Here is a 24,422-nt window from a genome sequence, read left to right on the forward strand (position 1 = left end):
CGGCCGCGGGGCCCGGCCGCTCCCCACTCTCCGCATCGCGGGGCCCGGACGGCGCCTGCGGGCAAAGCCCGGGCTCGGTGCGTGTGTGTCCAAATGGCTGGGGACGGCTACAGCGCCCCAAGGCCCCATGGCTGGCCTTGGCTCTCCAGCGTGAGCTCGGCCTGGGCCCGGGCTCTCAGCTCACCGGGCTCGCCGGGACGAACCTCGCCGTGCCCCTCAGGCACGAGAGATACGGGAAGGGCTCATCGAGCAGGCGGTGCGGGAAGAAGGAAGCATGGAGGTGACGGCGACAAAGCACATGGTGGTGTGGGTGGCTAGGTGTATAATTAGCAGGTTTGGACTCTCTCGGCATCCCCTTTTTTAAGCAGGAGACGTAAACAAGTAAATGAGGCGCCTGTCGGAAGTTTTGCAGGCTGTCCTGTGTACGTGGGATCAGGGAGGAGAACGGGCAGCGTAGGGGAGCTGCTCCAGCAGCTGGCCCGGAGCTGGAGGGCAGAGAGTGGCCATGGGGTGCCCAGCTGAGGCAGAGCAGAGTGGGTAACCTGGCTGGCAGCACTGGGCCAGGGAAGTGGACCAGGACAGGATCAGGGATGGGCAAGTTCTGAAGGTTCCAACAGCCACACTGGGACAGTCCTCAGCCTCAGAGCACTCCTGATGGAATTGTACCCAAACAAACCACCAGCCCTGCAGCACCTTCAACAATAAGCCCCTGTGAGGGGCTTTAAAGAGGCACATGATGCCAAACAAAGCTGATGGAATGCTCTCACCAGAGGCTTCTTCACTTTCCTATATGGGGACTCAGCAGGGTTGCTGGGAGGCAGTGGAGGTCAGGGCAATGACTCCCAGGTGTGGTCACTGATGGAATTGTCAGCATCTCCAGCCCTTTGAGGAATCAGCCAGTAAAGACAAGTTTGGAGGCTTGTTGGGCTCTCACTTTTCATCTGAGCCAAAAAATACCAGACCAGGGTCAGGGGAGACTAATTCTCCTGCCTGCTACAGCATCTAAATCACTATCCTGGAGAAACATAAGCTCAGACTGGGTCTGGGCTTTAACCTTCTCTTCCTCAGCTCAGGCCCTAAGGAATTACCCTAAGACTGCTCTCTGGAGAGAGGGGCATTGGCATCCTGCCCTCAATCTATAAAACCTACTTGGAAACATCCATGTGTACAGAGCCACTGAAAACCAAACTCACTAGCACTGGGCTCCAATGCTTCCAGCACAGAGGCAGCCCAATCCCTCACCCTAGATCAGGTTCCTTGCTTGGTACCCAAAGGGACAACAAGTATCCCACTGGACTGCTCACAGAGGTCCCTCAAGATGTGTTTATTATCAAGACATTCTCTGCTGCTGGAAGAGGCACAGAAACTCTTGCTGGCAGATTGTGATTTTGCTCATGGCTGATTTTTCTCTGCTAATGACTACAGTCCTCGATTTCACATCAGGTTTTCTCTGTCACTATTTATACCCAGTATTGAACTGAACACAGTGGTTCTCCTAAATGGCTTCATGCTCTTCTCCAAGCAGGCACTTTTACCCTTTTCTCCAGTACCATCATCTCTACTTCAAGGCTCTTCTGCTCATGAAGCCCCACAGGCCATTCACAGCTGCTGTTACCATGGGTCCCTGCACCCTATCCTCCCCAGAGACCACTCTGAGAGCATCAGTACCCTGTTCTGGAGCAGACATGTGCCTCATGCTCACCTCCAGGACCAGCTGCGCTGCCCTTGGCCCTGCAGCCCAGCCTGGGACCATGGGCAGGTCTGTGTTCCAGGGATGATCTCCCTTCAATGTCCTGACACCCAGCACAGAAGTGGTCAGGCAGATGGGACCTGGCTTTTTTCCAGGTAAGAGACTTGTACCATTCAAGACCAAAATGGGAACAGGGATGTAGCACAGGATGCCCACTGTGTTGGGGGCACAGAAAGATGTCCTCCCCTTCACAGCTGTGGCTTGTTGATAGAGAGGCTTAGCCACAGCACCTAACTCCATCCTCACATCTCCCTGAAAAACCCACTTATCAATTAAAGTTGGCAATGTAAAGAGTCTGTTAAGGACTGCTCATTTATCTCTGTTTAGAACATATCCGTACTCAAATGATTCATTAGCACCCTGAAGGCTAGCGAATGCAGCACCCTCCTTTCCCCACTGCCCTGTTTGTTTTATCCATGTCCCCCTGCCTTCAGCTCAGGGCTATTCCCACCTTGCTTCCTGTGTCCTGATTCTCCTGGGGATTCACAAGGCTCCTCTGTAGTTCAGATGTTTAATTCATCTGCCAATGACCGGCTCTGTCTTTAAAAATGAACTTAAGTTGTGGAGATGACACTTTTCTAGCTTACTTTTCCAAACCCAAAGTTTCCAAAATCAGTGTGTATTTATCAGCAGTAAGATGATTTTCTGGTCCAGCAAATAAGTGGATTGCTGTGTTCCCATCTGGCAAACATCTGCAGACGCAGACAAACTTCAAGGTGTTAAAATTATTACTTGGGTCAAAAAGTGCAATCCAAACCAGATGTTGAGAGTCTCTGCCATATTCCAAAATTCCATATTACCAAAGAATACTCAAGTGGAGACGTTCCCTCTGAGTTTGAGAAGGAGCAGTTCACACTGGTTTATTCTATCATCAGGAATATAATGAGAGGAAAGGCAGCAGCTGCCCCCAGCCATCCCACAACCCTTGTCCATCCCACAGTATCAGACTCCAGGATGATGGAGAGGATAGTGCTAAATTTTCTTCCATATGGTATGGAAACAGCTGTTACAAAATAATATCACATTTTCTTTTCCATGACCTCATTGAGTTGCCTTGCTGAAGTGCCCTCTGGACTACTCCTGTATTTGCTCTATGGATGCTTTCCATTTCTTCCTGGCCCATTTCTCTTCCCAGTCCATGACACCACCCCCCTGGGACAGGACTCAGCCTGCCTCTTGCACCCATCCAGAGTCAGTGTGTTGAAAGAGGCAGCTGTGCACCGGGTGAGCTGCACTGTTGGCCCACTGTGGGCTGAGCAAGGACGCTCTGCTGGTGTTTCCCTCCCACCATGTTCCTGCTGGGTGGGGACAAGCCTCAGTGTCACCCTCTTGTCCTTCCCTGCCACCACGGAAGTCATGGAGAGCAGGAGGGATTTGCAGAGAAATCTCTGCCCATCTCAGGAGCAGCACCAGTGTGGCTGTCAGACATGGCATTGAATCTCTGGTGTGCCTTGGGCCAATTTTTCACACCAGCTGTTGAGCTTCCAGACATATAGCTTGGGGACAAATCCTGAAACCAACTCTGGTTTTCAAAATATGCCTGAAGTGTTTTACTCCAAAAGGAAGCTGGTTTAAGTGGTGTACCCAAGAAACACTGGGGATCATTGTAGCCTTTCCTTCCAGGCTGAGCAAAGTGTTTGGTTTGCTGCCTTTTTCACTTGACAGTGAAACAGCAACAGGACAATTTGGAGGAAACCCGTAATGGATTTATTCCTCTCTAATGCTGTTCCTTGGCCCTTCACTTAGAAAACTCAATCACTTGCCCATCTCCTACATCTACAAATAGAGAAATTCTGTCTGAAGACTTCGCTTGAAATTACCACCCTGAAAGCAGCAATGGACTTACAGCTCCTGCAAGTGGTATCTGCCAGTCTCAGGCTCAGGTTCGGAACTTTAGAAACTGGGCAGGAAAAGCGGGGGCAGAAGAGGCAGAGCTTTGGACTACCTGGTGAAGTCAGAGATGGTCCTGGAAAGATGTTAGTACATGCCAACACAAGCAGAGGGGCTGTGAGGGGGGCAGACAAACCCAAATGGCCCGAAGTGCCCATGCCCATGCCAGGGGCCCAAGGACTGCTCTGCCATAAGGATTGGCCCTTTTGGGGCTTGTTCCAGGGAGCTTGTAGATGGCAGAGAGAGATTTTAATGGCCAGTTTTTTTCTGAGTATTTGGTCACTTCTCTGCAAGTGATGGTGATGTCTGCAAGCAGGACTGAGGGCAGGAAGGAGTTGGATACCATGCAAAAACAGGGATCCGTACAAGCTCACCGTGCTAGAGCTGCAGCAAATTACTCATTCTTTAATAATGGTGTTTATTACCTGCCTCTGACAGTGGCTCAGGGAGACAAAGTGAAGTGGATTCAGCTCCCCAAAGCTTTAGCTCTGCCAGCCGTTTTTATGACACAAAAAACTTTTGCCAGAGAAATGCAGTCACTGCATTTTGGGTTGGGTAATTTCTCCTCCTGACAATCTACAAAGTAACCAGCAACTATCCCTCAGAGACCAAAGCTATTTTTTTCCTTGCGTGTGGCAGGCAGGCTCAGACCCCACTTCTCCGGTTTTCTCTGGTGTTTATATAGTGCTACCTTCCTCCTGGGAAAAGGGTTTTTACTGGTGGCAGATCCAAGCTAAATGAAAGGGGAATTTATCTTTTTTCAGAAGCAAAGGAAGCAGCCCAGTAAAATGGGTTTGGGAGAGCAGCATGGCTTTTGTAAAACCCGCAGCAGCTTCAGAGAAGGAATTATAAACAGGCACTGGGTAGGGAAGGAAAGTGCTTCCCATTGAAACTCCTGAACGAGTGGCTTTTCCCACACAGCACAAAAAGACACAAAATGGGAGGTCATCCTCAGGGCTAAAGGGAGATGGTGCTGCTCGGGTCGTTGTCATTGGCACAAGTCACGGCACCGTCAATGGCTGTATCTACCGAGGTCCCCCGACTGCTCCCCTGCCCAGCCGCATCCCGGCAGTGGCCGGCAGTGCCGTGGCTCCCGCCGGCTGCTGAGGCTTCTCAGAAGAAGGAAAACCACCCCCAAACTTCAGCCGGCGGCTGAACTGCCAGCCGGGGAGGGAGTCCCGAAGGCAGGCTGGGTCCAAGGTGCAATTGCAATTGCTCCGACATATCTGGCCTCCAAAACTTTGGTTGAAATCCTTGCATTTTGGCCACCCCAGAGCCTCCGACGAGGTAATTTGTCCCGGTTTCTCCAGGTCGTAGCCTTTCATCTTTATATTCCCCAACATATTTTCTGACCACCCCCCCCGGCGCCTACTGGAGCTCGGCGTGAGGCTGCCTTTCCCCGGGGACGTGCTGCCATCCCACCGGAGCAGCCTGGGGACGAGCTCCCGGAGCCCCCGCGAACGCCGGCCGCCCGGGTGCCAGCGGGGGTGCCCCCACCCGAGAGCCGTACGCGGGTCCTTACCTGCGTGTCGAGGAAGGGCTCACCCGCCAAGTTGGAGCACCGGCGGCAGGAGCGGAGAGGCGGCGGCTGGCATGACGGCGGCCGGCAGCGGCTCGGCGGCCCCGCCGCGGCCTGTGGCCGGGTGGGCGCCCGGCGGCCCTGCGGCGGGCCCGGCCGTGGGGAGCGGCGGGAGCGGCGGAGCCCCGGCCGGTGCCGGAGTGCGGCAGAGCGGGGACACCGCGCGGGGCCGGCGGGGAGCCCCGGCCGCGGCCGGACCGCGCTTCACCTCCGCGGCCGCAGAGCCGCGCTCGCCCGCTGCTGCGATCAGCGGCTCGAGGGCTGGCTGAGGGGAGCCGCGCCGCTGCTCCCGACGTGACTGCCTCTCCTGCTGTTTCCGATAACACCGCACAAACTCTCTCCTTTCTCTTCGGATCGCTGCATTTCCCAGGGCACAGCCCTTCCCACTCCCCCAGCAAAGGAAAGACCCGGTGCCAGCGAGCAGAGTTTAAAGGAAAAGGATAAAAGCGGTTTCTCGCTGCCCGAGCCGGTGCTGAGGGGACCGGCAGCCCGGCCTGGGGGCTGCACCCCAGGGACAACCAGCTCGTTTGCTGGCTCAGTCAGACATTTTTCTGCCCTGCTCCGTAAGGTGGCAGGCTGATTTGCCCCACACACATCTGGGCATAGTTCCGATCAGCGGAGGTAACCCGGGCTTGCACCGGCACGGCAAGAGTCAACACCACAGCCCCAACAGCCCGTTCTTCCTGAGCCCATTTCCCCCGCACCCCTCCAAATGTCCCGGGGAGCTCGTGATGCTCCCGCAACGCCCCGGCAGCTCCCTGAGCCCTGCACCGATGCCCTGCTATTCCTAAACTTCCTGGATGTCCCCCTAACAGTTTTCCCCACCTCAGGACCAGCCAGCACCGAGACGACTCTTGGCAGATACACACGCGGCTGGAGCCTGGTCCAGCCACAGCGACCTGCTTGAGCGGCAGAGAGCCGCCTGCTTTCACCCTTCCTCAGTGCTGCTTTGCCAGGAGCAGTCCGTGGCAGGCAGAGCCGGGTGCGACCCACCCGTGTCCACCAGCAGTACTAGCCAGCTGTCACCCTCTGCAGCCCACAGTGAGGCTCCCTTGGGGCTACGCTGTGTCTTCTGACTTTCTGAAGGTCCGCACTTGTCTCTAACATCTCCCAGCTTCTTCCAGGAGCTGAACTGACAGCTGATGGGCTATGAACCAGGGCAGCTGGGTCTCAAGAGGGGCTTTATTCATTAGCAGAGGGGCTGGGGCACTGGCTAGGGATGGAGATAGGCAGGGCAGCCTCCCCTCTGCTCCAGCTCTCAGATAGCTGCACATCTTTCCAGTAGCAGCAGCGATACCCTTTTGCAAAGCTAAAAGGGCTGAATTACGTGGGCTAACAACAGGACTGGAGTTCATGTGTTCCCCAAAGAAGCAGTGACAGGTGGCCAGCTTTCCCTCCCTGGGGTTAATATCTGTGTCCCACTGTTGGCAATCCCCAGCAGGTCTGGGGAGGATTTGAGCCCGGAATGCAAGTCCCAGGCTGGGGGCCTCAGCAAGGAAGCTGACTTTGAGGATGTCAGCCAGAGCACAAAGGCTGCTGCTGTGAACAGAGTGATGTTCAGGGAAAACAGGTCCCTGTGGCCAGACACAGCCAGCATAGCTTGAGGGGAATCTAAGAAGGAAATAGTTGTCTCCATGTCCCTAGGGAGTAGGACAGACAGGAAAGGACTAGGACTGCAGTAAAGGAAGTTATGCATATCTGCCATCCTAGGTCTGTCAATCCAGATTAAAAGAATTCTTTGGAAGTGGCCTCAGGATGTGACTTGGGACACAGGGACAGAGTGGATGACTTGTAGGAGTTCCTTTGGCCCTGATGACTCCAACTGCAGAAGCACCCCAGCAGGTGTGAAGTAAAGCTCTGGCTGTGCACACCTCAAGATATAGTGTGGGTGTGGGGTGAGCTGCAGCCCTGTGAGGAAGCAGGGGAGTCACTGGGACTTCGCATGGGTGGGAGCAGAGGTTTGGTGGCAATCGCTGTTCCCGAGTCAAAGTCCCCATAAGGGTCCTGCTCACATCCTTGGGAGCTCATGGAGGTGTGGCCACCACTGACTGCCTCCTTCCCAGTCCTGCTGTTTGCCTCAGTTATGAGATCCCATGCAGCCCTGTCCAGCCAGCATGGGGTAATTAAAGGCAAAGAGGCCTCATTCCTCAAGGACAGCCTCTTGGCAAGAATGGAGGGGCTGTGAAGTTATAGGGAAGCAAAACCCCATCTCTCCCTGTCCTGGGGGACTGCAAAAGAAAAACTCAGTTTCTGGATGAAGCATCTTCATCCTTGGCTTGCTGACGTCTGGTGAGCTTCCTTGGCTTTTCCACATGCAGAAGGATGGGAGCATGGAGGATAGCTCACAGAGGCAACACTACCACAATGGTGTGTGTGGTCACCTCCACCACAGTTGTCCCTGCATGGTTCTGGCCAGCTCCTTCCATCAGCTGAGGATGGCTGCTCCATCCTCCACCAGAGCCACACAAATCCCTGGACCAATATGCAGGTGCAGCAGTTGCTTGTCTGGGCAGAGGATTAGCCCTCACCAACTTTTACAGATACGCTGCTTAGCAGCAGAGCTGCAGCACTGTTTCTCCTGCTTTAACAATGAGAAGGTGACATTAGCATCCCAAATCGAAGCCTCTCCAACCTCAAGCGGCTCTAAGGGAAATGCATGCATACATAGATATGTACATGTTTGTGGAGGTATGGCAAAAATCAGCCTGAGTGATGTGGTTTGGGGCTTTGCTTTTATAACCACAGCCATTCAGTCCAGATTAGAGATGGGCAGTGTCCCTGGGAGGTGACATGAGGCAAAAGGCTCTGTGACCTAGAAGAGTCAGCCAGAGATAAAACACTTCTGGGGCACTGAGGATAAGCTGCCAGTTGGAACTTTCCTGCCCAGAAAAAGAAAAGGGACAGACTCTGAAGGGAATGTAGCAAAACGCACAGAGCCTCCTACTCCACTGAAAATTCTTGTTGTATTTATGCATCCACTGGGATGAATGAAATGAAAATAGATATCAAAATGGCCCTTTGCTCTCAGCTGCAAGGGGGACTCTGTTGAGAACCCATCCAGCAGAAGGAAATGAGATCTCATTACTTTAAATATTAGCTGATGCACTATCCCATTGGACTTGTTATACAATCCAAATGATGCACCTCTTCAAAAAATAATTAGAAAAAATGTTGCTGGAGACATAAAATACAAGAGGAAAAGGCTATACTTGTGTTTCAGGCCTGCCTGGCATGGAAAGGTGGGGTTTTGTTTTTGATGATGTTTTCTCAAACATTAGAATCTGCCTGCCAATACGTTCTGAGCTTCACATGCCTCATTTAACTACAGACATAGCAACAGATAAATATGCCATGACAAATTTGGTAACATTACTTTATTGACAGCCAAAAAAAACCCCCCAGATCACTCAAGACTAAAAGCCTGAACTCCTGCCAAACCATCACAAGCGAGTGCTGGGATGAAAGATTTCGCGCCAGAAATGGACAGACTCCACTAAATAACTCCCAATAACTGGAAGGTCTCTGCAAAGGTGAGGGCTCAGCTGCAGAGCATCCTCAAAGAAACAGAAACAGAGAGTGAGAACACAATGAAAGGGAAACAAACCACATGGTCATTGCTGCTCAGGTGACTGCATCAGCAGAACAAGAGAATGTCAAGCAGGACAAGAGAATGTCAGGCAGGACAAGAGAATGTCAGAGGCACTCAGTGCACCTTGGTATGTGGGGGGATTTGAGGTACCTATTTATGATGGCTGAGGGGAGCACCGAGCAGATTAAAGTTATATTTGCAGCTATTAAAAATGATCAGATTAGTGAAATCTAGAGACGAGAGAGAGGCTTCAGAGGGATGACCCAGAGCTAATTAATTTGGCAGCATGATGGGAGAAGAAATTAAGCGTGGACAGGGGGAAAGTAAAACATATTGGAAGGAACAACTTCAATGCTTCATAATCACTAGTGGTTTCTAAATTAACTGGAAGCATGAAGGCAAAAAAATTATGTGGGTGTATCTGTGGACAATAGAGCGAAAACCATCTGGTTAATGTACAGTGGTGAGGAAAAAAACCCTGAACATGCTGTCAGATTGCTTTCATAGAGGGATGCAGAAAATAATAAAAATATTACAGTACTGTGTTGGTAATGACTCAGCTGTTATGGATAAGTTGAGGTTTTTCAATTAGAAGACAGATTCAGATCATTTAATGTGAAAAATACAGTTAAAAAATCCCAAGTCTTCTCTAAAAGTGAAGCATTAATCCCTGGAGGGCAGAATGAAGTTTTTAAAGTGTTTATGAGGAAGTCTGGCCATTTAGGAGGCAGCAGAAAACAACACATAAGATGCAGTTCCCTTACAAGACATGGCACCCAGCATCAGATCTTGTCTGGACTCTGATATGATGTGAATAGCACCTGAAAACACAGATAACTCCAAGCTCACATGTTGTGAAAGCTCCTGAGAAGCCTGTGTTTGCAATATGTATGAATAGCATCCTTCTGGAATTAGTGTCATTTTCCTCCTTCTTAGCAAACGTTGTCTACTGAGGAGGCTGGAGATTAAAATGCTTCAGTGCAGTAAAATTCACAGGGAATTCCTTCCTATCCCTCCCTTGCTCTCCATCACCCACAGCCCTGAGTGTCTCATGTAGCCATGTCAAAGAGGGGCCTCTTACCCTGTGTGAGTGGTGCTGAAGCAGTTTTCAGGTGTCAGGCACTGTTCTTCGCCACGCAATGGTTGGAGGTAGGTGGTACTTTTGGAAAGCACCTGAATTCTGCAGTAATTAAGCTCCCAGTTGACATGCTGTGAATAGATATTCAGTGTGACCTTTTCCTTGCTCCAATGATGAAATCTTGCTGGATGCCTAAAGTATGTGGCAGAATCTCCAGCTCCTCGCAGCATTAAGAAACTCCCATTCTCCTGGACAGTCGCCTTAGGAGGACAGGACATGGAAGCAATTATGGAAAAGGGCAAGTCCTTATGAGGACAAGAGACCTCCATGAATTCCAAATGCCCCCATCAGAGCTGATGCTCCTGGACCAGAGCCAGGTGTGGTGTAGGCTGGGAGAGCTGGGGAGCAGAGTGGGATTTTCGAGGATATGAAGGGGGCAAGGAGGGAGAAGGAGGTGGTGTGTATGGATGCAGTCGCGTCATGTAGGGGATATGTGCAGGGAAATTGCAGACATCTGGAGGACGAGTGGGATACGGAAGGGAACCCTGTGTGCTGTCTAGCTGCTTTGCATTGCTCTGGAAAAGCAAAGCAGCTCTAAACCCAGAATAGCTGCTCCATATGCTTTGGCTGTTTTCGCCCGCAGCCAGAACTTTGTGGTAAATCTGGCCATGAAAGATAACAGTCTCTTAAAAATGCTGAGCTGGTGGGACAACTTGTCCACCATGGATGACCCCAGAACAGTCCTTCTAGCTTGATTCACTGTGATTCTGTAACTGCTGAAGGTAAAACTCTGAGTTACGAAGAAAATCAAGGGGGAAAACCATACAACCTCAAATTTGTACTCCCACGTAACCTGAAACAAAAAAAGCTCAGTGAGCTTCAGCTGTAAAAATGTAGATGTGCTTGGGACAGGGCAGAGTGTTTGAGGCCTGTCTGTGCACTTCTGCATCCTGTTATGTTGAATTTAAGTCATAAACCAAAGACTTCACTTTGACATAACTCTTCCCAAGAATAGAAGTCTGTGACATGTGGTTGCCTGGCAAATCTTGTCCATCTCTGATTGTGAGAGAAATGAGGTCAATGGCTGACAGATGTGATCCAGCCTTCCTGTTACCAGGGCTGGTTCTGCTGCTGGTACAGACTGCAGCCACTAGTCCCTAGGGCCTTGGAGGGCTTGGAGCAAGTAGCAGGATTCAGCCATGTTTTCAGAGGAGATGACAAAGAGAAAACTCCTAATATCCTACAGCTGGCTTTCAGCCAACAGGGTTCAATCCTGTTCTCTCAAAAGGGCCTGGACTGTGGTGCTTCACTTCATTAAAAATTCTTCTACTTACTGTTTTTTTTACTGTTCCCTCTCATTTTTCAGTGTTGTCTTGCTCTGCCCAAAAAACCCCTATGCTGAATGAGGTTTTGTTCCAGCCCATGCATGTGGGGACATGGACAGCCACAGCAGCTGGGGGCTCTCAGACTGTCCACATGCTGTGATGTAGTGGCAGAGGGTTTAAATTCAACCCCAGGAAATACAGCTATTACCTGAGGTGGCCATCACTTGCATGATATCAGGTCTCCCACTGACTAATTGCTGAATAAACTCCCTTTAGAGGCTGGCAGAGTGATCCCTGGGGACCTCCTTATGCTGCTATTAGCAGGAGGCAGTGCCTCTGGAAATGAAGCTTCACCAGGCTGCTGAAGCCACAGATGAAAGGCAGGCAGCAGGGTTAGGATGGAAATATCAGCGAGCAGCTGTGGGAGCACCACAGGGACCTTCCCCATTTGTGCTCAGTCCCTTGCTGCTCAGAGGAGTAGTGATGGGCTGCATCCCTGTCTTTGGGATCCTGTAGTGTTCTGCAGACCCTTTAGCATCCCTCTGCCCTCCCCTGGGGGTTTGTGCTTGACTCATGAGCAGTTGAGGGCACCCTCCACTTCATGGCTGTAGTGGGGAGTGGACCTTGCACCAGAGCAGCCTCCTGATGCAGCCCCCTGCACACAGACCTGCAAATCTCTTGATTTCTCCTGGCTTCCTCATTTCTGGTGTCAAATCTCTGAGAAACTGACTGTGACCGTATTAAGGAAATTCAACCTGTCAAACAGGAACAGAAGGACTTTGCCCCTCAAACCTTTAAAAAATATTGAAATTCACTCGAATAAGCAAAAAAATGACTGAGCTGTCACACATGAGGCACATGAATCATCTTCAGGGAGGAAAGCAATTCTGGGGATGTCTGGGCTTGAAGTTAACTGTAGTTAACATTATAATGACTCATACCACATATGCGTCATATCGTTTTTCATTAAGAGCAGCATTCTGATGTCCTGTGACTAACTGGAAGCTGGAATTGTGCTCCCAAAGCTTTGGGATGGGAACTTGTCTTGTTCATAAGTTCTTTCTTAGTGTCAAAGGCATTATCAGCCTTCAAATATTAAAATAATAATAATGCTAACAACAACAATTATTCTCAGATCAAACACTTCATTCAAGTGACAAATTGAGATGGGCTTTGGAGCTGTCATCCCTAGAAGTGCCATGATTTTAGTAGGGAGAAAATGAATAAATTGAGGGCAGGCACCTCCAGAGAGGCCATTCTTCTGTTCTCAGCTCATTAATGTCAAACCAGGCTCTTCAGCCCATTTCTGATCCTCAGACAAGGTCAAAATTTCCATTTCTGTCTCTCCACAGAAAGACCTTGGATTCCTTTTCTATAACCCTATGACCCCCTCATCATTCCCCCAACAAATTTTTTGATGTGCAAATCCATGCTAGTCAGGCATGGACATCAGCTCCAGCAGCCCAAGCCACTCAGCCAACATTGCCCAGACCAGCCCATGTGTCACCAAGCCTCTTTTTGTCTGTACTTGCCAGGGACCAGAGGTAGCACTGACCCTTCACCCTGAGAAACAGAGTTCTGGAGGCTGGCGGAGTTTGGGGTGTCAGAGGTGAAGGGGTAATGTTGCACAAGAGATGCAATACAAAGATGGATAAATTTGGGGCAACAAATACAAGGGATTAAGGGAATGAACTAATGGCAACCCATTGAGGACATCCTCAATTTTTCGAGGGCAGAAGCTGCAGCTTTTGTGGGCTCAGCCCATTACACTTGGCCAGGGGAAGTGTCACAGCTCTGGGATGATGTCAGCTCCTCTGGTCAGACCAGTCCTCTCCAGTATTTCAGCCTTGTTCTTGCCCTGTGAGGTCAGCCAGGCTGTTTTGGGGGCTGCCTGCAGTCTGTTGGGATGGGTCTGGAGGACAGCGGGCACACTCAAGGCAATGCTAACAGACCACGCCTCTGTCCCAATGCTAAAGTACTCAAACTATATCAACATTCGATGAATGGTGGGAGAAAATTACCAGGAAATGGGAGGTAAAGGTGAGGAGATCCCCGGGAACAACCTGTCACAGGGAAAAATTGGAGAGATGTAGCTCTGGGACATGAGCCAAGGATGCACTGAGCTGCCAGGGGAACATTTTCGGGTGCCTACGCCGCAGCTGTGTTTTGATGGTAGCATAACTCCACTTCCCAGAGGGCTGCCACGGGCTTTGAAGGACAACTGGTGTCACTTGTTGGCCACGGTTGCCTTGGTTTTGTGTTGGTAGAGCTACGACACCATTCAGGGATGGAGTCCTCCATGGGGGATTACAATGAGCAGTCCTGAAGTTCCTTCTGCTGGAGCTTGCAGAGGGTGACCGGCTGGATACCAAAAGAGGTTGTTCAGAAACCTCTGTGTAGTTGGGAAGCACCCTTCCAGCTCAGACCTGTCTGGGGTAAGGCTTTGCAGAGATGGGTGAGAAACCCTGGTACAGAGCAGTAGCAGATGTGCTATAGCAAAATGGACTTCCTGTGGCTGCCTCTGGGGTCTCGTGTTCTCAGGGCAAGGGCTCCTCCAGGCTCTGGGCCTTACTAAATCTTGTGCTGTCAGCTTAAAACCACTTTTCATAAACAAATTGTCCTCCAGCATAATGACAACATCGAATCTGGGTGTAAGTAGAGTACTATGGGCTATGCTGGAGTTACTGTATCAAACTGCAGGAAGAGAAAAAACACAATCTGGAAGATACCTGTGGTGTTAAACACACACTAACCTGCTATCTGAAAAAACAGATCAGCCAAAAATATTATTATCAAACTTTACAAAATATACCACCTATGGGCTGGAGGAGGCAAAAGAAAGTACATCTCAAAGGGAAATATTTATAGAAGAAGTGATGAACTACAAAAACAAGTTGCTTACATTTGAAGCTCCCTCTCAATCATTGCAGCAGGACAAGGTCAGTACTCTCTCTGCTGAAGAGCAAGCGCTGTCACGGGTGGCACTGATGCACCATCTGAAATCCATAGCAGGCCAATAATAATTCACATCGGCTGCTGAAATACCTTGTAGAGGCTAGATTGGCGGGAGGAAGAGTCTTACAAACCTTAGGAGGTAAGATTGCCTGGAGATAGAGACAAAAACACAATAGCAGTGGGGTCCAGAGGGAAACAGCAGTCATGAAAATTGCCCATTGAACTTTGCCTCCCTAACCCCAGGACATCCATTCCCCAAGCTGGACCTGTGACAAGGCTGCAGCATCCGCAGCCATTTGGGTACCACGGAGTCAGACAAGCTCCAAAGTACATTCAGAAGCAGACAGGCCATGGTAGGAAGCTTGAATCTAAGGAGAAGTGGCCAATATATTTGTTTTCTTGTGGATGCTTGGTTGCAAAAGCAAACTGTGCACAAAGTCCATATAGCTACTTGTTTTTTATTTGGGTCCCTTCTCAGGGTTATAGATTTGGCTATATCATTAACTGCCTCAACCTCAGACAAGAGATCATTTATAAACAGGAAAGTATTTCAAGTGTTGAATGTGCCAGGCTATGATATAAATGGTTATAGTTTGGGGGGACTGTGCTATAATCAATTGACTCAGGATACTGTTTTCTGTGAGACGCAGATACAATCTCATAAAAACATTTCTAAAAGGTGAGAATACAAAATAAAAATATTTTAAAAGCCTCTCTCTCACCAATGCATTTCTAATACAGCATTTCTAATATAGCATGTCAAATCCATCAGCACAAATGGCATCATTGCTGCCCCAAAGGCCTGCCTGCCCTTTTCCTTCACCTCCCTGCACCAGCTGGTGAGACCCACATGTGAGACCCTGTGTGCTTGGGGTCACAGCTCAGGGCCTGAGCAGGTACAACCTGAGCACCAGAATGATGGTGTAGCTTCTGATTCAGGTGTCCCAGACAGGGTCATCTCATAGCAGCATGTCCAGGACTTGTGGCTGGACATAATTCCCTATTGCAGCGTCTCTCAGTGGTCCAAAGGTCCCATGTTTTTAAAAATAAGCCTCTGCTCCAGACTGCCGTGCCAACTTCGCAAAGTTGCTCAGATTTGACTTTTCACAACTGAGTATCATTGCCCAGCACTGCACCCCATACCAGTGTGATTTCAAAGCTTCAGGGTCCTGCAGCACCTCTGCTGGTTCTGGAAACAGGGAAGGTAGGGGACCAAAGTGCATTCTGTGTTTTCAGCCAATAGTGCAATCTGCACAGGCTGTACCCTGATTTACTGCACCCCCTGATGACCATGCAAGAGCAGTAAACACCTACATGGCCATTTGGCTCAATTATTGTAATCCCCTCTCCACAGGGCTTCTCCACGGTGCCTTGCAGGTTGTTCTGGAAGCAGCAGCACACTGGCTCACTGGCTGGAGCTTCATTATCATATCATCTTCACTTCTGCCACCTGTAAAGCAGTGGATTGATTGACTTGGTCTCACTACTCCCTAAAGCCTTCATCAATGTTTATTGTGGATGTCTTAAAATCCCATTTTCCATCCACACAGGAACTGCCTGTCAAATCTTGTCAAACCCCTGTCCTCACCTTAGCTCTCTCTGCTCTTTCAGCAGTGCTGCTATAGAGCAGGAAGGGCGGGTCCCTGAAGACACTGCACAATTCGTATTATTCTTGTTTCTCACCCAGCTGCAATGTAATTTGTAATGGTAATTACTGAAGTAATTACCATTTTCTAACACCCAGAGATGTCAGTGACAGGCAGTATGCTGGCAGCAGGTATTGCATGGACATGAAAAAGGGAAATGTAGAGGGCATATCTGGGATGCTGCACATAATAGCACAAAGCCAGAAGTGCACTCAGAAGAGCACTCAGCAGAAGTGCCTTTGAGAGAGCTCAGAGATAGAGTGGTCAGGAGACCAGGAAGAATGATCAGAAGCTAAACAGAAAAGAGAGGAAGGATAGAGTTAGGGAGGATGAGAAGTTCAAACCTGATTCAAGAAGAAGCCAATAGAGAGAAAACAATTGATATCAAATCCTGGAGACAGAAGCAGGTGCTACTGAGCATGGGCTGAAGAAAGCAGAGATAAAAGAGCATGGTTGGGAGCTGCAAAGTAGATGCTATCAAAGCATTATTTTGACCAGCACCTGATTAGATCTAGAGCTGTTCATGCACTGGAGCAAGCCAGACCCTAGAAAGGCCAGGCAGAACTGATTGGCACAACTTGGACATGAGCTGGGTGTGCAAGGAGAGGGATGGAGGATGGATGAAGGTGCTCACTCCAAGCTTCGGTCACAGTGTGAGGAGCATCACCAGGAGAACATCACCCTGCTGGTATGGTAGCTTTTTAGAATTCTCCTTGCCATCCTCTTTTTCCCTACTGCTCTGCACAACTTCCTTTAATTTGCTCATTAAAGGGAGCTGTGTTATTACAACAAATTGTGGCATTTTCTCTTTAAACCTGTGGCACAGCCAGAGCCCTGAAATTGCCCTGAACTCTAATGGGTACAATCCTGGCTCAAATAAATAATTGGCAAGCTTCTCATTGTCTATTGCAGAGTCAAGATTTCACCTCAGATGGACCCTATCTTTCAATTAAAGGTATTACTCTTAATATTCATTAAAATTCTATCCAATCCTAGCTTTAAAAGGGGCAAACTCTGAAATTCATTAAGAGCTGTATAAAAAGCAGAAAGAACCAGTCAGGAAAAGTGCCTTATTTGAGAGGCTAAGGAATGCCACCTTAAATTGACCTTAAATTGTCCAGGTCTGAGAAGTGGGACAATGTGGTGCTGGAGCCCACTGGGAACATGACCTCCCTGGCTGTGAGTGGCTATGGAGCTGGTGGGAACTCCTCCAGCTCCCCATGGTTTTGCTCTTGTAGCTCCTTGCCTTTCCCAAGGGTCCCAGTGCTGAGGCAGAAGAGGGCAGGTGAAGGAGGCAGTACAGAGCTACAGATGCTAGGAAGTGGCCAGCTAATGCCTTTGCTTCACCTTCTCTTCTTTCTTAAACCTCCTTCAGGTATCCATGCACACAGACATGCTCTTGCTCATGGTGCTTCCCGCAGCTGCCATCCCCAGCAGCTCAGCCCACAGCCATACTGTGGTCACAGGGCAGTCTGCTCTCTATGACCTTGCAGGTCTCACCTGTGGCACACCTTGTTATCCTGTGTTGTGTCTATCTGCCGTCCCCCAAAGCCTCTCCCAGGAAAACCTTGAAAGAGTGCAGCCATCAGTGGGGAGGGGCTGCTGCCTGTTCTGCCAACAGTTCTGCTCATCCAGGGGTCTGGTGGTGATCATCCACCCTTCATCACTCTTTGAGACTAGGGTTGCAAAAGGCACTCTGTTCTCATGAGGGACAGCCCAGAGCCCAGCTCCTTACCACATGTGGGGCTGCCACAGCTGACCTTTCCAAGGACCTCAGCTGCATTCCCAACTCTGGGATAGCACAGCATTTACACAGGGAGCTGTGCTGGTTCTCAGCTCCCCAAGACTTCTTCAGGCTGGAAGCATGCCAGACACTGGCTGCAGCTCACAGACTGCCAGCAGACTTCAATGCCTGTGTGAAAGAAGGATAAGGGTGACAAGCAAACACGGGAACCCTCTTGGCTGGCTGATGCCCACCCTCCTCCAGCATGGTGTCTGCTGTTGGCTAAGCAGCCATGTGCAACTCCTTCCCCTTCATGGCCTCTGCTTGCAGATTAGGAGGTCACCCAAGAAGTGACAAGAAATCCAGAGGCCACCATATTCCTGACAAAAACCAGCCCTGGTTTTGCACTTCACTCAATGTGTCATCCCCACCACAGCCTGCATTTCACTGCAACCCCACAGGCTGCTTGTGACTCACTGCTGGCATCTGATGGTGTTCCAGCCTTCAAATCCAGCACTCACCAGGCCATTGAGAGAATGTCCCAAGAAGTTGCCCAAGGATTTGCTGTTATGTGCCTGGAGAAGCAGCCCCTTCTGGCAGCGAGGAGGCAGCTGGCAGGGAGAGCCAGTGCAGACAGCCTTGACGTTAGCTCTGGAATAAAAAAAAACTACCAAAAGGAAAGAAAAAATATCTTGGAGGCAGGAAGAGGGAGAAATGAAATGGAAGAAACTGTCCAGGTGAACTCTGCAAGGGTGTTTCTCCAGACTAAAGGCTGGGATCAAGTCACAGGATTAGAGACATTTGGCCAAAAAACTAGTGAGATGCCTCAGTCAGGAGCTGAATCCCTGATACCATAGTATTTTCTGGCCCTCAGATGTGAACCAAATGCCTTGGGTCTGTCCTTTGGTCACTTTATTCCAGTGTAGGCACCCTAGATCCTCTGCTTGTGTTTGCAGATGCTGTAATTTTGTATGCATTTTCATGAGGCTCATATAAATAAAAAATATTTCTTCATCGAATAAGTATCAGTGCATTATTCACAGGCTGCAGCTGTAGGTGGTTGCTTGACCTCTGTGAAAAGCCTTGGTTTGGTACATTAGACAAACAATTTTTCACTGTCTCTTGTGTTTCTCTGCATCTGTTAATTCCTTTATTTTTATTTCTAAAACTGTCCCATCAGACTGAATGACTCCTAAATCCCTGTTCTCTCTCTATCTGCATTCTGAATTTCAGATTTAACCCTAGGAATGCTACTATTGTCTGAAGCCAGAAGGAAAGCTGCCAACAGTCCCCATGTTCTCTTCTCCCAAACATCACCTGCTTTTTGCAGATATGAAATACACTGGATGAAACTCATTAGGTTCCCATAATCATATCCATAAGATAATCCATCAGTACTCCTGAAACATCAGGGAAGCAGCCATCTTCTGCTTCTTCCAGTTAATTCCCTGAGAACTGTTCTCCTGTCTCCCCTGTTGTCTTACTAGATTCTGTTTCTCTCTATCACTCCCTTGTCCCTCTCTTGCTTCCAGAGCCTGCCACTGTTGCTCCTTGTGCTCCTTTCCTTAAACTGTGTCCATAATTCTCTTATTTCTTACTCTCTACCTCTTCTTGCTTTCTTCTCCTGGTCTCTCCACTCTGCTTTCTCCTTACTTCTATCTCTTAATAAATTGTATACTGTCATTTACAACTATAATGATGATGAAAGACCTGAGATGTGAAAATAGCTGGCATCGGCTTCCTACCTGTCCCTTCCCTCCTCCCCTCCCACCCCAGGCATATTTCATATTTCCAGGTCTCCTACAGCCAGAGCAGCAGAGATTCAGCCTAGCTGGGGAGCATCCACGTCATGCCAGCATATACAAAATTGACGAAGGCTGTCAGAAAGGGCCAGCTCCCCTGGCTAAGCTCCTTTGGGAAACTGTGATATTGCAGCTGGGGAAAGGTGCAGGCTGGTTTTGGAATACTTTCCACCCAGCCATCGCCAAGTGCTCTGCAGTGATAGGCAAATTGCTTTATCTCTGTGACACAGATGGAGAAGTTGAAACAAATCATTGGGCTCTGTAATGAGTGAGAGGGACACAGGCAGAGTGTTTTCCCTTTATGCTGTGATGGAAATATCACTCAAGGGGCCTGGCCCCAGGGACCAGCCATAGTTGAGCTTGACTCTCCCAGTGGGAGCAGTAGCAGACTTTTCATGGCAAATCTGGAATCTGCAATGTGAAATTCAGCCTAAACTTTGACACTCCTCTGCCTCTAGCTTGCTGAGGTGGCAGAGGGCTGACACTGGGAGCCCATGCCAAGGCTGGACCTCGGCCGCAGCACACTGCCTGCTGGAGAAAGCTGAGGGGAGCAGCCCTTTAGCAGGGAATTTGACAGAGCAAATCAACCCAGCAGTGGATATAACCCTGCTATGGCAAATACCATGAGAGGCAGACACAGCTCACATAGCCTCACACAAACTCTCACCTTCTCATTACCCAGACCCCAGGGAACAGATAGATTTATTAGAAGCTGATCCAAGCAGTCCCTGGACAAACCCAGCCCATCATCTCACTTTGGCCATAGCTACAGGCCAGGCCCACAGAGCCACAGCCACAGCTCTGAAATTAGCAGTTTTCCTTGCTTTAAATTAGGGGATTTTAGTTACGTCTCTTCTTCAAGTGTTTTTGGCTGTCCCTCCTCTTGAAATACCTGCATCTGTTCTTATATTGCTTGTGTCATTCTTGATGATCTCACTAAATCAAGCAAGTAACCAAGTGTTGGCTGAACATTAGCCATGCTGGAGATGCTTTTCCAGTAGTATAAGCTGTTTTGATAAGATAATGAGAAATTAGTCAAGCATTCATGAACAGATGCTCTTCCTTCTGAAGAACACAGGGCTCACCTCATTGTTTGAACAAATCTTTCTACTAAGCCACTTCTAGCTGCTAAGGTGCTGATTTGATGTGACGTGTACCATTTGTCTTCATAACAGTTTCCAAGTCGAGTGCTACAAACTGAAGCCTGCTGACACTCATGGGCTGTTTTGGCTGAGTCAGACACACTTTGCAGCAAGTGCCTTCAGTAGATGAGAAGAAAACTTTGTGATGTGGCCACACTGAAAGTGGTGGCATCCTCGTTCCGGTGTCTCCCCACCACTCCTCTTGCAGGGCCACTAGGGGTGAGATCCACAAAGCCAGTGGTTGTTCTGGTGTTGGTTCTGAGGAGCACATAGACCAGTCCTCTGTTTTCTTTCCTCTGTGGAAAGCATGCACAGCTCTCCACAAGGGCACAGCGTGACACGAGGATGGAGGGTTATCTTTACTGTATGTCATCTTCATGGCAGTGGATCCAATGGTGTGGATACTGATCAGGGACAGACACCTGGATCCAATATTTTTGTTCATTTGCAATAATGAGTGAGAAATTTAATGTCTTCTCAAGAGGGCCAACTCAAAAAACCAGGTAGTGCTTGTTCAACCACATGATATAAAGTCATGCTATCTTTACCCAATATTTGTTGGGAGAAATTAAAAAGTGGAAAATAGATTTTCTTTTGTGTATCAGGAATCCCTGTGGGGAAAAAAAAAAGAAACGACTTGTATCCAACTTGCATTTCTGGAATGAAAGCAAACACTGGAGTTTGGAGCCTCAGTGGCTTCATTCACATAGATCAAATTCTCGATAAAAAGTTGATAAATTGATACCTCTGCTTGTGAATCCAAAAGCTACAGCTCTTCACATGAGGTCTGGATGATCCCAGGCTCTCAGGACCTTTATTTAATATCTGTCAGGCTCTAGTCATTTACTCTTGTCCAGAGTCTCAAAGCTTTAAACATCAAGCACAGACCCATGCTGCTCACTCCCTGGGGTCTTGTTTCTAGGCTTAGCACAGCTTTGTGCTGCTGAAATCCTGGCCACTTGCACCAAAATCCATAAAAAAGAGGTAATTTTTCTGAATGTATGGATCTCTCCATTGTTCTTACAGCTCTTAGGCTATCTTGTATTGCGATTCTTTTATTTGGTACAAGAATGTAGAGCATATGAAGCTATAACCCAGCCCATTCTTTTCCTTCAAGGCTGCACACCCAAAGCTCCATTTTTTTAGCCCCATTTCTCTCCCTGGGATGCTACATTTATTCCTTGTTGTCTGATGTGAACTCAGTCATGGACATCATGGGGCACAGGAATCAATTATAAGGAGCAGAAATAGCCTCCACACACAGTGGGAACAGCTCTCTAATTCAGAGCCCTTATTATAGATCAGAGGCCATAAAATTCAAAGTCCGTATAGACCATAAGAGATTGTGGTCTCTGGATTTCCTCTGAAGCATGCTATGGCAGGTAGAAAAAGACATGTCTGTCATGTAAGAAAAGAATTATTTAACCCTTGCCAGCCTGTGGTGGACCAGAGTGGTGGAAAGGTGGGTGTATGAAGGTGGGGCCAGGTTAAGGCAGGACACATTAGCCCAGATACTTTTACATCTGGGTCCTGCAGCAGCAACAGATGACTTGATTAGGATTGGTGCTGGATTGCCAGGTCTGGTTGGAATAATTGTCTCTTTTGCTTGAAAATGCACTCATCTCTCAGAAAATTATTTCCTGTGTCCATGGTCATCTTCTCACTCACTGATTTACCTTCTGCTTTAGTGGAAGTATTAACAGGCAAAGGGGTTCATCAGGTAGGTCTGAGAGACGTTTCTGATCAAAGCCATTGCCTCTCCAAAGCAGAATTATCCTGAATCCTTGGGAAGTCCCCAGTGTTGTGAAAATGTACCCGACCAGGTTGCATTGCATTTTATGTCACTGTTTCCCCTGTGGCTCTATGGTGCAGGTGGCAGAGCAGGGATTTCTTCACCTGCTTTCCTGTTTCTATCTCTGCCCCCGGTGCCAGATCCATCCTTTCCTGACACCACTTCCTCAGGATGTGCAGAACCATTTCCTGGATCTGCTTTCCAAAGATGTTTCCACCAGACTCAGTGCTTCCTGATCATGGCACCTGAAGAAGCAGCCCCTCCTTTTCCTCCTCAGCTGAGGACACTGACATTTGTTGTTTCCTCTCCCCTTTCTGCTGTCAGAGGTTTGCACAGCTCGCTGCCCCAGCCCAACAGCTCATCAATGCCACGGTATGTGTGTGAGGCCCCTCAGAACTGGGGATTAGGGCCTTCACAAGACACCAGCTTTCGGCTGAATGTGCCCCCAACTCCACTGACAAATCTGCAGCAGCAATGACCCAATTTCATCTCTCTCTACCACTCAACCTTAGACAAGAGTGTGGGATTTATTATGCTGGGACTTGTGTTCCTAAGCGTGAGGATGTTGCTATTATCAGCAGTCGACAGGCCATCAAGAAAACATTGCTGTTAAAGTGACAAGCCAGTGGTTAGCATTTCCCAAAACCCCCATTTGCTGGCAGACAGCCAGAGGAGTACAGCTCCTGCCCATGAACACAGGTTCCTGGAGACCTGAGGGGATCATCCCCCTGACCAGGATGGGATGTGGGTCCCAGCTCTCCAGTATCACTGCTGGAGGATGAACCATTTCTGAGCTGGCTGCTGTGCCCTGCTGCTGGCAGGAGGAAGCCCTGGCTGCCTTGCCAAAGACTTTTTTGGCTGGTGAGAGATAATGACATTCAGTGTGCTGGGGCTGTCCACCATATCAGCATCCTATTTTTTGGAAGAATGTGTATTAGGATTGAATAACCTGTAAGCACAGCAGGATAGATCTCAGCATGGAGCATTAGGCCCATGGGCTTCCTAATCTGAGAATTACCTAGGAATGGCTACTAGCCAGAGGTCATATCCTTTTTTTTTTTTCTTTTTCTTTTTTTTTTTTTTTTTTTAATATTAAAACAAATTCTTTCTTGTTAAGCCTCCTTTTCAAAAACTATGACCACTGTTCTTGGCATGCCATTTTCCCGGATGATGAAGACACTCTTACACTGTGTCCTCAGTTCTTTCAGAGGAGGATACCCTGCCAGAAGCATCAAAGGGCCATCACACACCCAGCATTGCCAGGCTGGCAAAGAGGAGGTCACCTGCACATGCATTATTTAATGCAAATCCCAGACTGACTCCTCCCTTGAGTGCTTGAGCTGGGCTTCTCTATAATGCAATTGTTTGAAATGTCATGTCAGAAGGACCTTTACCAGCAACTGCTGAAAAAGAGACATTTTGGAAGGGTGCATGTGTTTTAGATCTTTTTAGGGGTTGGTGTCTCAGGGGAAGGGGCTGTTTCTATCACTTTGTATCTGTTTTCTCTGGGTCAAGGCAGTTCACAGCTGTTTGATTACTTTTCATAACGAATACGGGGTTTCTGTCTGAAATAAAGCTAGTGCACAGGATGTAAGTACTTCTCCACAAGGGAAACTAGCCTAAGGTTTCAAGGTATTGAATTTCTCCCTTGTGTACATGGGTGTTTTTGCTTTAAAAATGTGTCACAAAGTAATGGGAAAAAAAAAAAAAAGAGAGGAAAAAAGTGATTAAGTCCATTTGTGACTCAAACAGCCATGTCCAGATATTAAAGACAGATTTTAGCACTTACATCCTCCTTACAGAAAATCCTTCATCTCTCTGAGGTGCTTTAGTGAAGTGCCCAGAGGTATTAAAAGATTGGGGATGATGCACGACCCTGGCTCTGAATGAGCACCCTTGGCTGAAGTTTCATCACAGAAAACCAGGAGCCACCTATTCCCTAAAATTAGATTTTCTGCAGCCTGTTCTTTTCATCCAGGCAATGTCTGAAGCATTAGGCGGGACACAGAGTAAAAGCTCAGCTCTGCTATTGATGGGCAGGGGGTGAGCGGGAGCTGTCGTCTTTAATGGGAAGGAAACCAAATTAATCTGGTTCAGACTCAAAGCCTACCATCAGAGGAAGGCTGAGAGTCAGTGGAGAACTGCTCTACA

General features: G+C 48.7%; 1 protein-coding gene across 1 annotated transcript in view; it reads right to left on the reverse strand.

Annotated features, from left to right (window-relative positions):
- Window positions 1–5,268, reverse strand: part of SYNDIG1L (synapse differentiation inducing 1 like) — a 16,862-nt gene extending 11,594 nt beyond the window's left edge. Inside the window, exon 1 of the mRNA XM_015632341.2 lies at window positions 5,163–5,268. The gene's annotated coding sequence lies outside the window, so the exon portion shown is untranslated. The remainder of the gene's footprint in view (window positions 1–5,162) is intronic.
- Window positions 5,269–24,422: the final 19,154 nt, after the last annotated feature.

The sequence above is a fragment of the Parus major genome, chromosome 5 (genome assembly GCF_001522545.3).
Source record: "Parus major isolate Abel chromosome 5, Parus_major1.1, whole genome shotgun sequence".
In the NCBI taxonomy this organism is placed as follows: Eukaryota; Metazoa; Chordata; class Aves; order Passeriformes; family Paridae; genus Parus; species Parus major.